The sequence below is a fragment of the Mirounga angustirostris genome, unplaced genomic scaffold (genome assembly GCF_029215605.1).
Source record: "Mirounga angustirostris isolate CCGP_5_RB_7025 unplaced genomic scaffold, mMirAng1.0.hap1 SCAF_2, whole genome shotgun sequence".
In the NCBI taxonomy this organism is placed as follows: domain Eukaryota; kingdom Metazoa; phylum Chordata; class Mammalia; order Carnivora; family Phocidae; genus Mirounga; species Mirounga angustirostris.
In genome coordinates this window covers 131274361-131289048 of record NW_026991710.1, presented here as the reverse complement: position 1 = coordinate 131289048, position 14688 = coordinate 131274361, and the positions used below count along the sequence as shown (strand labels likewise).

Here is a 14688-nt window from a genome sequence, read left to right as displayed (position 1 = left end):
TGCTTCTCCCTCTCCCTCTGCCTGCCCCTCTGCCTACTTATGCACTCTCTCTCTCTGTCAAATAAATAAATAAAAATCTTCCAAAAAAAAAAAAGAATTTTTATCATATCTTGACCTGTCTTCTTGTGACCAGCGGTAGACCCCTGTTGCATCTCAGTCTGGAGTGTGCTGTGGTGTCCTCTACCTTAGACTTTCATAGGTAAAAGATAAACAGGGGAAACTGCTCTCTAACTATGAAAAATAAGAAAAGTCCACCTGGAGAGAGATATGAGAGGAAATGAAGGATGAGCGTCCCTGTCAACTTTTGTTCTCTCTCTCTGAAGTTCAAACATTCCCCCATCATTGCTCTTCTGTCTGGTAACTTTTTGCAATGATTGTCCTTCTGTCCAACACCTATTTGCATTTGTAAGTATATTTTGCTGTTTTGTTTTCTAATTGTCTTATATTCACTCTGAATCCAAAAAAAGTTTTGTTCACCAAATCTTTGCCAGCTTTTGTTTGGCCCAGAAGATACTACAAAGGATATGATGTTCGGGGAGAGGGGGTTGGCCACCAGCAGTGGAGGATCCCAAAAGGAAGTCACTCTGCTTCTGCAACACCCTACCCATTGTTGCCACCACCATTCCTATGACAAAGGAGCAGAGGAATACAGTCACAAGTAGTCTATGTGGTATTCTCAGAAATAATGTCTTACCTTTGTAGGGACCAAGGGCAGGCCACCCCAAGATGGGACACTTCGGTATGCAGACTATTTTTTAAAGGTTGCTTTTTGTGTGTGTAATTTTTATTTTATTTATTTTTTAAGTAAACTCTAATCCCAACGTGGAGCTCGAGCTCACAACTCTGAGATTAAGAGTCATACGCTTTACTGAGCCAGCGGGTTGCCCCTGGTATGCAGACTGTTTTGAGCAGAAGGCAGTTTGAGACCCTGCAAGCTCAATAGAAATTTTACCCCTCTCTTTACTGCATAAAAGAATTGAAATTGAGGGTCTTTTTTCAGAATAAGGTTGACCAGTAGAGATAAATTTTATCTGAGCGACTCATCTGTATGGCAGGACAAACATCTGCTTATGAAATGTCTGTTCTTCTTATTGCCCTGTGAATTGCATTTCTTCTGTTAAAAAAACAAAATTAAACTAAGTAAATGTGAAGATCTAATTGTCTTTATTAAATAATTCATGAAGCAGGCAGCACCTTCTCTAGCAAGTAGAGAGGCACTCCAAGAGTTGTTCCAAATGGAAGATTTTTATAGAAGAATGATGGGAGGGGCAAGAAGCTTATTAGCAAAAGAAAAAGATTGTTCCAGGTGAGCTGGTTTCTAGGGGGGAAGGCAAGATGTCTCATGCAGATTACCTCATCTTTCTTTGGGGGATGGAGAGGTCCCAGGTGGCAGACTCAGTGGCACAGACCAAAAACTTCTACATTTCTGGGTTTCCAACCCAATCAGACATTGAAAGTGCAATAAGATTATGTATTGAGCACTGGTTTGAGAACTCTGACGAAGTGACACCATTTGGGGCCTGTGTTTGTCTTTTAATAGTTTCCTCTAAAGTCCCAGACCCCTTCTCCTAAGTTCAGGATGACATATATACTTCATTTTGCCAGACAGTCTTCGCGATTTCCGTGTCTGTGGGGATTGCCTGTTTGTACACAGTTACATTTTATTGTCTCCTGTGAATCTGTCTGTTAATCGAGGTAGAAGAACGCTTGAAGGGAACAGGAATTCTTGCTCCGGGAAAGTTGGCATAGTGGACGGGATACTTTCACTCGCCAGACACTGCTTGCCCTAGATATAGCTGCCACTGAGAGATCCTGGGAAATCCGACATACAGCCGACAGAAGGTAGGATTTCTTACCATGTCAGCCCCCGGAATCCATCTGCGGAGTTCGATGGAGCAAGAGTGGTGAGAGTCGTTTCTCTCTCTTCCGAAATTTAGATTAGAAGGAGAAAATACCTGTGCAAGTAGTCCCTTGGGCTTAGCAACTCTTTGGTTACTGATCCCTTTCCTCCCAGAGATCATCTTTGTTTTCTTTTGTCTGTGTCTTTCATATTGTTTGTCAAATAGACTTGGAATGTGGGTGCATGAGGTAAAGGCTGTTGTCGATGGACAACTGTGGAAGGCAAAGCTACAAACCTGGTGGGCAGGAGTCGAGCTTTTAAAACCTGTTAGAGCATTCAGCCATCAAACTCAAAGACTCCCATGATAGAAGTTGGTCACAGATGGGTCAGATTGATACTAGGCGGTCTACCACCTTCAAGAAAACTTCCATGCAATCAGGTGTGCTATAAAACAGCAAGCGGTGCCCATGGCACAACTCTCCTAGGTATGAGTGTGGATCCAAGAGATCCAAGGCTTAGATAAAGCAGTTAATGTACATATTCCACATAGAAGTTTTTCTTTTTTTAATTTAATTTAATTTTATTATGTAATGTTAGTCACCATACACTACGTCATTAGTTTTTGATGTGGTGATCCACGATCCATTGTTTTCGTATAACACCCAGTGCACCATGCAGTACGTGCCCTCCTTAATACCCAACACCGGGCTAACCCATCCCCCCACACCCCTCCCCTCTAAAACCCTGTTTGTTTCTCAGAGTCCATAGTCTCTCATGGTTCATCTGTCCCTCCAATTCCCCCCGCCTCTTCATCTTCCCCTTCCTTCTCCTAATGTCCTCCATGCTATTCCTTAAGTTCCACAAATAAGTGAAACCATATGATAATTGACTTTCTCGGCTTGACTTATTTCACTTAGCATAATCTCCTCCAGTCCCATCCATGTTGATGTAAAAGTTGGGCATTCATCCTTTCTGATGGCTGAGTAATATTCCATTGGATATATGGACCATATCTTCTTTATCCATTCATCTGTTGAAGGGCATCTCGGCTCTTTCCACAGTTTGGCTATTGCGGACATGGCTGCTATGAACATTGAGGTGCATATGGCCCTTCTTTCCACTACATCTGTGTCTTTGGGGTAAATACCCAGGAGTGTAATTGGTGGGTCATAAGGTAGCTCTATTTTTAATTTTTTGAGACACCTCCACACTGTTTTCCAAAGTGGCTGTACCAACTTGCATTCCCACCAACAGTGTAAGAGGATTCCCCTTTCTCCACAACCTCTCCAACATTTGTTGTTTCTTGCCTTGTCAAATTTTGCCATTCTAACTGGTGTAAGGTGGTATCTCACTGTGGTTTTGATTTGGATTTCCCTGATGGCTAAAGATGATGAACATTTTTTCATGTGTCTTAGCCATTTGTATGTCTTCTTTGGAGAAGTGTCTTTTCATATCTTCTGCCCATTTTTTGACTTGATTATTTGTTTTTTGGGTATTGAGTTTGAGAAGTTCTTTATAGAGTTTGGATACCAGCCCTTTATCTGTAGTGTCATTTGCAAATATCTTCTCCCATTCTGTGGGTTGCCTCTTTGTTTTGTTGACTGTTTCCTTTGCTGTGCAGAAGCATTTTATCTTGATGAAGTCTCAAAAGTTCATTTTTGCTTCACATAGAAGTTTTTCTTTCATCTTGTTCTATGTCCTAAAAGCTTGGTTTTTTCACCAGTGAGAATATTCTCTTTGGTCTACACCCTCCGAGAATGCACTTAATAGGGTGCACTTTGATGGCCAGTCCAATAGACTGGGGCTTGGGGTCTCTCTGTCCTGCTGTGCCAGCTCTTAGGGGAGTTTCTCAGGAGAGGGAGGAACCCATAGGAACCTTTGTCGTCTCAACCTTCACTGTTTGTTGGTGCTGGAAAATTTTCATCTCACTAGCACCAGCCTGGTGTCACAGATTAGTGGACCTGTGACCAGACATGTCTCATGTTTTCATGGAAAACCAGAGATACACCATCCTTGTTGTCTTATTAGTATAATGTCTAATCTTAGGGACTTCCTTGACAAGATAAAAGAACAAAAATCAAACTTAGGACAAAAATAAATGTCCTTATCCAATGTAAAATCCCCTTCTTAAAATCCAGCCTCACTTCCCTAGAAAATTTACAGAGATCACTTGGGCCTAATCTCTAGGTATAAAGTATACAGGTTGTTCATGTAAATGCTGAAAGCCAGAAATGAATTTAACAAAAGCACCCAGACTGGCCATAGGGCTTGCTTTGTGCCTACCTTCCAGGGCTCTTGCAATCAGGCTCTGCCAATTTCAGACATTATTACTCTGCAATATCCTTTATGGGTGTATCCCAGACCCCCACCGCAAAATAATTTGTGTCCCCTGGACAGCAGCAGATCTTTTAAATTATAAAGTCCTTTTACCTCTACTTTCAAAAGATTCTACCAAATTTAGAAAGATTATTTGGCTCTATTCACAACCTTCCCTTCAGAGAGGAAACAAGATGACCAAAGTTTTTCATAGGTTCTCCTACAAATGGTCAGTGGAAGGCCAATATTCAGGAGCTGAAAGAAGCCAAGATTGAATTATGTACCTAGAAAAAAAAGGCTTTTGTTAAAATACATTATACAGACTTCATAAAGGCATAGATCTTTTGGTTCCTATTTTATTTAAAAATTCTCCCTGATATAAAGAAGCAAATTCTGTTAAAAAGACTAGTTTGTCTCTTGATATTTAGGCTGTAATCCAATTCTTTGGGGAATTAGAAACAACTGTTTTTGACTTACAGATTTATGCAAAACCAGAACCGCAGCTCTAGAAGCAAGTCAAAACCCACCTATCTTTATCAATCACTAAAGCTCACCTATTCCTAACAAAATGTTTGTGGATATTATAAAAGATCGGGATATTGGAACAAAATTATTCTGTACTTAAAAAAAAAAAAGGTAAATTTTAAATAGCAATTACCCTGAAACTCTAGGGAAATTTTTTTTTTAATTACATTCTTTCTCTGTCCCTTCAAATTATAAATCTTACTGTATCTTTTAAATGTAAACACAGCCCACGGTTGCCTGAGACTGAAGAAAGGAAAAAAAAAAAAAAGGGAGAGAGAGAGAGAGGAAGAGGCCTTTTTAAAATACAAACTACAGTGTCTAACACTTCAGATAATGGACAGATATATTCCAAATATCCACCTTGGCAAAATCTTGGGTAGTCTCTCTGTGCCTTTGTGATGTAAATTTTCTACCCCCACATTCTCTAGGAACTAAGAACCTTTCTTTGAAATGCAAACTTAAGGGAGAAGTTTTTCATCAGAAAAAAAAAAAAAGAGTAAGGTTTTTTGAAAATTGAGCCTATAATATCCTCTGCACAAATATTAGTAAAAACAAAAGCTGTAAGATTTTGTTTGCATCTTGTCTGTGTATTTTTAAAATGTGTGTCCATGTATGTTGCAAATGTGAGATATTTTTTCTACCTCTGGATGGTGTTGCTAAAATTAATTGTAAAAGGGCTCTATTTAATCAGTTTAAAGGCAAGCCCTTGTAAGGATTGGGTATTCTAAAACTCAGAAAGATAAGAGCTAACCCAGATGTTTTCAGGTTCACATGACCTGGGAAAATATTTGGTATCATAGTTAATTTAACGTCTTTGGTTTAATTAAGATATACATGTCTTAATTATCAGAATTATCAGCATTAAATATAAAACTTTTATTCTGCTTGTGTTGACTGTAAGTCAAATAAGGTCATGATATCCCTGTTGCAATTTTTTTTTAGAAAAAAAGGTTAGAATGGCTGAATGTGTCTAGTGCCTCATTAAGTTTTATTGGTAGTCTAAACATAATTGTTAAGAACAAATAAACTAAATAGATGTAAATAAATGAAAAGATTTGTGGATAAACTTTTAAATAGCTCCCAGAATATTCGGTAATCTAAAACAAAGTTCTGTTAAGTTAAATGATGAGTCAAGTTAAATTTGTTGACTATCTAGGTCATTTCCAAATAAGATAAAATAATGAAGCATTAAGTACTAAACCTGGGTTTATCTACTTTTGTCTTATTACAGAAAAACTAAAGATAAATTTGGGTCTTTTCGTAAATATGCTTTATGCTTTATTGAAAAATTATACTGTGAAAAAGTTTCTAAAATTATGAAATATATTAACAGCTTTGCCAATCTAAAGAACTCTTGTGGGGCAGCTGGGTGGCTCAGTCGGTTAAGCGTCTGCCATCTGCTCAGGTCATGATCCAGAGTCCTGGGATAGAGTCCCATGGTAGGCTCCCTGCTCAGGGGGAGTCTGCTTCTCTGCACCTCCCCGGGCTCCTGCGCATTCAATCTCTCTCTCTCTCAAATGAATAAATAAAATGTTTTTTTAAAAAAAGAACTGTTGTGTAACAGACAGTTTACAATTGCTCATTACTCAGCTTTCACAAGAAATTAAGGTTTCTAACCATTACAAAATCTAATCAATATAATGAAGACTACTGGAAATGATAAGGGAAACAACTTTCCATGCAAGGAAAGTAAGATTTGTGATTTCAGTAAGAAAAAGTATAAAGAATAAGAATATGGTTCTGTTTGGGGGAAAAGAAAGTGGTTTTGTCCTAAAGTGAGGCTGGTTATTTGGGGAGGGAAGACTGAGGACAAAGTCTGAATGTAAACAGGTTGCAGGTTTGTGGAGAGGGAATCTTTAGAGAGGAGTTACATGTGTGATCAATGTTTGCTACGATTAAGATAAATTTAAGTAAGCAAATGAGTTCTAATACCAAAAGCACACTAGTGCAGGGCCCCCTGGGTGGCAGAGTCAGTTAAGCATCTAACTCTTGGCTTCAGCTCAGGTCATGATCTCAGTTTCCTGAGATGGAGCCCCACATGGGGCTGTGCTCAGCCCTGTATCTACTTGGGTTTCTCTCTCCCTCTCCCTCTGCTCCCCCACCTCTAAAATAAACAAGTAAATCTTAAAAAAAAAAAAGTACACTAGTGCAAAATATTTGTGTTCTCTTTATTAAAAGGACAAAGATTTCTTGAATATTGGTTTGCTCTTAATAAGAAAATATAAACGAAAGTTTTTCTTTACCTTTTAAGTTATTACCTAAGAAAAAAGAATTCCATGTTTTGCCAAAATAATTTGCTATGTTCATTATATATAATTTATTGTTATATGTTTGCCCTTGATTACATAGGAAAACTGAGTGTTGACATTGAAAGAGCTAAGTTTTGCTCACAACTATATAACCTACTGTATTTGCCTTTGATATCTTTTATTGTCACTTTGATTAAATGTATACTTCAGTATTGTTTCATAATGATTTCTGTTCATATTTAATCAAATATTCAAACCTTTGATATTTTTTGACATACTTCCCAAAATCAAATTCTAAAATAAAACAATCTAACTGAAATTTTCCAGCAGGCCCTTGAAACATTTCCAAACAATAACATTGTGAGAAATTAAACTAATTAGGCTTATTTCATATGTTAAACTACATGGGAAGAATAAGTGATATTAAACGCTCTTAGATTCTATTTCTAGAGATATGTTATTAAAATAAGTTTTCTAAAAATTGTACAAAACTCCTAGAAACTAATCATAATAATCAGGTATGTTTTTATCTTGAGGTGGTGTGTGGTGTGTGTTCAAAATAATCAGATTTCCTTATCAACTGCATTGTAATTAATTTGAATCAGCTCGTTAAGCATGGCCATTTTTAAGTCTTTTCTCATTTACAGAGTTACACTGTTACTCAGATGCTCTTGTAAGAGCTTCCTGAAGATGTGTTTCAACTTCAGTGAGACTCATGGAAAGAACTCTGAGTACAGGTTTCTGATAGCCTTAAGATCATAAAACTGAACTAGGTAAAAATTTCTGGTTTGACTAGAAAAACTGAATTCAAGCAGAGCGAGAATTAATATCATGGGACTTGAATAAACTAAGGAAGATAATTATAAATTTTACAACTTATTGTTTGTAACATTGCTGACTTTTAAAAAATGCTTTGTTTTTCTTGATTTAAGAAAACTTTTTATTTTAAACAAACTGACAGTGATTTGATAAAATATACCTTTGTGAATAAATTGAAACATTTATGTTGCTCCCTGCCTGAACCCTCTAGAACTCAAAAACTTTCAGGTAGTATTCTTAAATTTTTATGGCAAAATATTTATTTGCATAAGTTCAATAAGAATCCATATTTCTTATGACAGGAACACCTGAACTTATTGGTTATATTACTAAAGCTTTGACTGGAACGTGTTATTTGAGAGAGACATGCAGATACGACCAGCTTTGAGGAACTCAGGTTGGCTTTATGGAGTCAATAAAGCCCCTTGGAAATAAGAGCCTGGTACCTTGCTTACAGACTTCCCAGAGCCTTGCCAGGTAAGTAAAGAAGGTCATTCCTAGCAGGTACAGGAGACAATACTTTGAGGACCTCGAGAAGAAAGGAATTCACCCAAATCTATAGGTATTGTAGGCATAGTCTGATGACAAGTATTTGGCTTGGGTTCTGGCCTTCAGAGGCTGTTAAAAGTTCAGTCTAGAGATTCCTAATGAAAATTCCAGTAAAGTAGTTTTTAAAGAATCTATATGGTTATTGCAAGACTTATGAAAATCATCAGGCCAAGTTTTGTTTTTGTTTTTTGAAACTAGACTTATTTTGCAAATAGTGTTAATTTGGCTATCTTTGGTAGAAATGAGAGCGATTATAGAGAGAAAATTTGTTTCAGTAGTGCATTTTTGTAGATATTTGATTTGGATACTATTCATTATAAACTGGACTAAATCCTGGTTTATTCTAGTCCTCCAATGCCTGGTTACAACTCTCTAAACTAACATTTGATTGTTTTCCCCCATCTTTTGACTTAGAATCATTTGAGAGCTAATACTACCCTTTTTTCTAAATCCCTTCAAACTGAATATAAACAACTTGATGTAAACTGCAGAGAAATTACCACAATAGTTGATGTATAGATGATCTTTGTGTCTATTGCTCTGTGGGCCACTCAAAAAGATCCCCAGACATTTAAACTACAAACCAGGACAATCGATCAGATTGTCACTGCTTGCCCTCACTCTATCTGCAGATGCTTGGAGCCTGACATCTAGAAATCTTGACTGGCTACCTTTGAGAACTCAGAAACAAGTTTATAATTTGATCCAATCATTAACTGTTGTTTTTCTTTTGTTTCCATAGAAATACTTTTCATTTAATACCTGACTACTGGAACCATAAGCCTAACTTTTAGAACACAACTGCATCACTGCCTCATGAAATGAACTTAACTGAACTAACCTATTGTTGGGAGTAAGGGACTAGTTCAAGGACATGAAACAGTATACCAGGTCACCTTCCCTGAAGTTTCAGAGGAGGGAACTGTAAGGGCCAAGGGCAGGCTGCCCCCAGATGAGCCACGTGGCATGCAGACTATTTGAGCTGAAGGCAGTTGAGACCCTACAGTTTCCTGAGAAATTTTTCTCCTCCCTTAACTGCATGGAAGAATCTAAATTGGGGATTTTTTCCAGATTAAGGATTAATAGCAGACATAAATATTATCTGAGTGACCCATCTGTATGGCAGGGCAAACATCTAATTATGAAACATCTGCTCTTCTTATTATCCTGTGAATTGTATTCCTTTCCTCTCAAGTTCCAGACCAATACCCGCCCCCTCTTCTTAGTTCAGGATGACAAATATTCCTCATTTTCCTGACTGTTTTTGGAATTCCTATGTCTGTGTAGATTTCCTGTACATACTATTAAATTTGAATATCTCCTGTTAATCTGTCTCATGTCAATTTGACTCTTGGTCCAGCTATAAGGATTCTTGAAGGGGAAAGGAATTCTTGCTCCCTGATACCCTTTTCTCTGTATTCCCCATGCTGAAAAGAATTGGTTATGTAGGAATAGGAGGGGCTTAAGGAATTGCTTAGCCAGCCCTAAAGTTAACACTATTTGAAGATCAGTTCAATTCATGAAAAATAAATAAATAAGAAGGCAGTATGTGACTTTCAGAACTATCAGCTGAAATGACTGACAATAAGTTTAGTAAGTTAAATATTAAATGTATTTTAACCACTGTTTTCAAGGCTTCCAAAGATGTGAAAATAATAAATCTTAGGTTGGTGATAAAAAGAAACACATTTTTGGAGGATGTTCTCAGGTCTGTGCATGTGTTTTTCAAGTTTTGGTGTTTAGCCAGTTTTTCCTACCATGGAATCAGGGTTTCTATTTTGGATCATTTCATGGAGCAGTATGTTCTTTAATTTCAACAATTCTGATTTGATTTATATTTGTATGCTTCTTAATCTGCATGGTTCAGAGCCCAATTAATATTTCTTCGTGGAGCCTCTGGTACTTGAGCTACATGTATCCATTCCAAAACAGTTCACTATTCTTAAAAGCCTCTAGATATTTCTAGTCTATGTTCAGTTACATGACTGCGTATTACTGATACAAAAGGAAATAGGAGAGAATGAGCTACTAATTCATTTGTTTGAATACTTCTCTTTTTATCTTTTCTTTTTTTATTTTTTTTTTATTCTTATGTTAATCCCCATACATTACATCATTAGTTTTAGATGAAGTGTTCCATGATTCATTGTTTGTGCATAACACCCAGTGCTCCATGCAGAACGTGCCCTCCTCAATACCCACCACCAGGCTAACCCATCCTCCCACCCCCCTCCCCTCTAGAACCCTGTTTGTTTTTCAGAGTCCATCGTCTCTCATGGTTCGTCTACCCCTCCGATTTCCCCTGCTTCATTCTTCCCCTCCCGCTACCTTCTTCTTCTTCTTTTTTTTTTCCTTAACATATATTGCATTATTTGTTTCAGAGGTACAGATCTGAGATTCAACAGTTATCTTTTCTTTATTAAAAAAAAACAACAACGATCAAAGTCAACTCTGAGGACAATATGGTAAAGTAGTTAATTGCATAGATTCTTCAGTCACACTGCTTTTCTCCCCATGATTTATTAGTGGTGTAAGCATTGGACAAGTCACTTGAGTTCTTTGAATACAGTTTCATCACTTATAAAATTGGACAAGTAGTAGGTCAATACACTCCAGTGTTGAGAAGATTAAAAATAGTACCTACCTCACAGGTTTATTGTGAATAGCAAATTGTTAATACAAATGTGATGCTTAAAACAAGAGTGGCACCCATTATGCACTGAGAAATTATCAGCTAATATTATTTTTGAGGTTGTTGCTGTTATTGCTCTTTTTTTTGTTTTGTTTTTTTAATAAATGCTTAAAATTTTTAATACTTCTGTCATTTCACAAAACATCTTTTGTTGACATTCTACAAATGATACCATCCAATAATGTTCCAATACTTTCTTCTTTTGAACATAGTTTATGTATCTTTTTGACTTCTGTAATATTTGTTATGTCAGGAAGGTTTTTTAGAGAAACTTGATGACCTTCAACCTGAGATATTAGGTCTTCTTGATTTCTTTGTTTTTCTCCCTCTTCAGTGTAAACAATAAGAATTGAAGAATCATTTGCTGAGATACCAAATTTTTTCAAAGCTGAAATATTGTTATTTGGGGAAAGGTTGAAAATAATTTCAGTTGATAGAGTTCTTGTCTTCATTTTTCCTAGTTTGTAGAGATGAACTTCTTTGCTACCACAAGTATCTGAAATGGATCGACAATCACCTTAAGGTTTATTAATGAACCATCAATAGCACCTTCCATGGCCTTTTTTCTCAAGACTCCAGCATTTTTTACATCTTTCAATAACAGAAGGGTCACCCTGCATTCGGAAATAGGTCCAGCTGATATGTTAACTGCATTTCATAGACAAGTAGGATTCAGGGCGCCCAGGGCCCCGGGTCCAGGTTCCTCTAAGACGCGCTCCTCGGCCCTTTCACTACTTCAGGGAGCAGGCGCCTGACCCTGCCGCGCTGCGTTCCGGGGCTGGCCTTCCAGGCCTCGGCTGTTATTGCTGTTTTTACAATCAACCATTAACCTGACTAAACCCCTTGAGTACCCCCTACAGAAAGGTAGGGGGAGCCAGCCCTAAAGTTACCTGGCAACCACTGGCAACGAATGCATAGCGTAAAGAGCAAAAACACAGCAATTGGAAGATCTGGATCAGACTTGTCAGTTACTGCTTGGCAAGTTAACCTGAGTCCCAAATTCCCCATTTTACAATGGTGATAACATTGCCTGGCCCACTTTCCTAAACTAAGGTACTAGGAGAATCAAATGAGACATGTTTGAAGGCTTCTCTTAAACCTTAAAGAGCTACCCCACTCTGTTACTAATTGTATGGAATTAACAATGGAATAAATCAAAGACTCATGTAAGAAGCATTGAGTGACAAGTGACAACTATCTCTTGGCTGTGTAGGGGCCAAGGGCAGGCTGCCCCAAGGTGGGCCCCTTTGGTGTAAACATTGTTTTGAGTTACAAGCAAACACAACCCAGCAGATTCAGAAAAAGCTTTCTAAGCTCCCTCTCAACTGCCTGCAGGTACCAGGATGAGAGCTATTAACAGAGATTCCTCTTTATCCAAGAGACTTATTTGTATAATAGTATGCAAACTATTTGTTTTGTCTTCCAAACATCTCCATTCACCCTCCTCCTAATGGTCTTTCTCCTCTATATCCTCAGATTCTTACCCCTTTCCTTAGCTCATATAAGCCTCATGTTGCTTCACTGTCTTTGGAATTTCATGTCTATGTGGATTCCCTATGTGTATGAAATTCAATTTGATTTCCTCCTGTTAATCTCTCTCATGTCAATTTGATTCTTAGTCCAGCTAGAAGGATCTTGAGGGTATAGGAAATTCTTTCTTCCCAACAGCTGCATCTACCTTTGACATTCATATCGCTGTTCTTTTCTTTTTTGTTGAAAATAAAATCCAAATATAACTAAATGATACACTAATGTTATGCATTTTCTAACACCAGTAAAAAAAAAAGAAAAGGAAGTAAATTGTCCATTGATCCATTTGCATAGAGCATGAGGTTCTTTTTTTCTGAATGGGAACTTTATCAGCAACATAAAAAATTAAAATTAGCCCATGCCAATATGATAAAATAATACTCATTTCCAATGACATTTACAGCAAAACAATTTCATTGAATGTAATCATGAGTATGTTTACAAAACATAAGTATTTAATAAAATGTCATTTAGAATGCATTTTGAAGGATCTTTATGATTTCTGCTGTCTCTATATTATGGCTCCCCACATGGCAAAAAACATCAAACTGGCATGCAGAAACAAAAAGTCCTAAACTGGTTTAACCAGATTCAAAGAGCTGAGAAGCTCTTCACTTGAGAAGCATCAATACCCTATTGAAAAGATTAGAGTGTGAAACAACATTTGCTCTACTAGAATGATTTTAATGCTGTTCAGTTAAAAAAAAAATCTTGCCTCTAAATTTACCAAGTACTTTCATACACGTCATCCCCTTGTTTATGAGGGAGAGGGTTTTGCTTATTTTAGATGTGGGGACCCAAGGCTCAGAGGAGTGAGGGACTCATACAATGATAAGGGTCATTGCTCTACTCATTCACCCAGGAGCCCATCATTAGATTCCAAACCTATAGCTCCTTCCTTAAGACATCATTCTTTTCCTTTATGTGTCTGGAGAAATCAACAGTTGGTGTTTGTTTATTATAATGCATGATAGAATAAAAAGAAATCAAAATAGAAGTTATCTGTAATGAGTTATGTAAATTGGAGGGAATTGACATAATCTTCACTTTTCTTGTCTTTAAACCAAGGACATTATAGATAGTAACTTTTATACCTTCTGTAGGGTTTTGGTAAGGATCAAGTGAGTAGATACATATAAATGTATTTTATGTACAGTACAACTTAATGTACATTGGATTTGCTATCTTTATTATATGGTTTTCTGTCTGAATTATATGAATTGTGAACGTTCTTGTGAGAAAATACCACAAAGGAGATATGAGAGTGAACTACATAAGACTTTTGACCTTTGGCCCTACTATGACAAGCTACTGAACTGTCTAAACCTGTGAAAGTAAGGCAACTGTAAAGAAGAAATATGATAATTTATGTAAATGACATAGTACAGTGTTTGACACACAGTAAACACTCATCAAATGTGAATTTACAATCTATTTAAGAAATGTATTCATAAAAATGTAAATAGTCCACTTTAACATGAAGTAAGATAACACTTGAATCTTAAATGACATTATAGAGAATAGAAGCCATGGTTTCCTGATCCCTTCCTCTATCACTCCAGCCCCACAGATAGGAGCTAAAGTCAGCAGAATAAAGCAGCTCTAGATTCATTCCATTTTATTATCCTAAGGGAATGAAAATCAAACCACCCAGGGCTATGTTTTTATTTATCTGCCAAAATAATGTGCATTCATTTTATTGAACTCATCTCCCTTCCTTCTTTTCTTCCCTCTTCCCTCCTTTCTTTCTTTCTTTCTTTCTTTCTTTCTTTCTTTCTTTCTTTCTTTCTTTCTTTCTTTCTTTCTTTCTTTCTTTCTTTCTTTCTTTCTTTCTTTCTTTCTTTCTTTCTTTCTTTCTTTCTTTCTTCTTTCTTCTTTCCTTTCATTTTCACCTCTGCCAAGAGACCCATTAAAAAAAGACCATAAATAAATGGCCATAATTTCCAAGATTACTCAGACCTACTTTCTTGGCCTTCTTTGGAAATCTGTGGTTTCTCCAGTGTAACTTGGGTAAAGGTGATTTTAGTGAAGCCAATAGTTGTCCCATATGAAAAAAAAGTGGTACAGTAGTGTAGTGAGAACTATGAACTTAATAGGGAGTCCTGAACTGTGATGTGGCTGTTCTCACATATGTAACATTTGATATGTTGTGGTGGACAGAATCATAC

The 14688-nt window shown here is 37.0% G+C and overlaps 1 pseudogene; it reads right to left on the bottom strand.

Annotated features, from left to right (window-relative positions):
* Positions 1 to 10717: 10717 nt before the first annotated feature.
* LOC123847500 (EKC/KEOPS complex subunit TPRKB-like) lies at positions 10718 to 11661 on the bottom strand (annotated as a pseudogene).
* Between the last annotated feature and the right edge of the window lie 3027 nt (positions 11662 to 14688).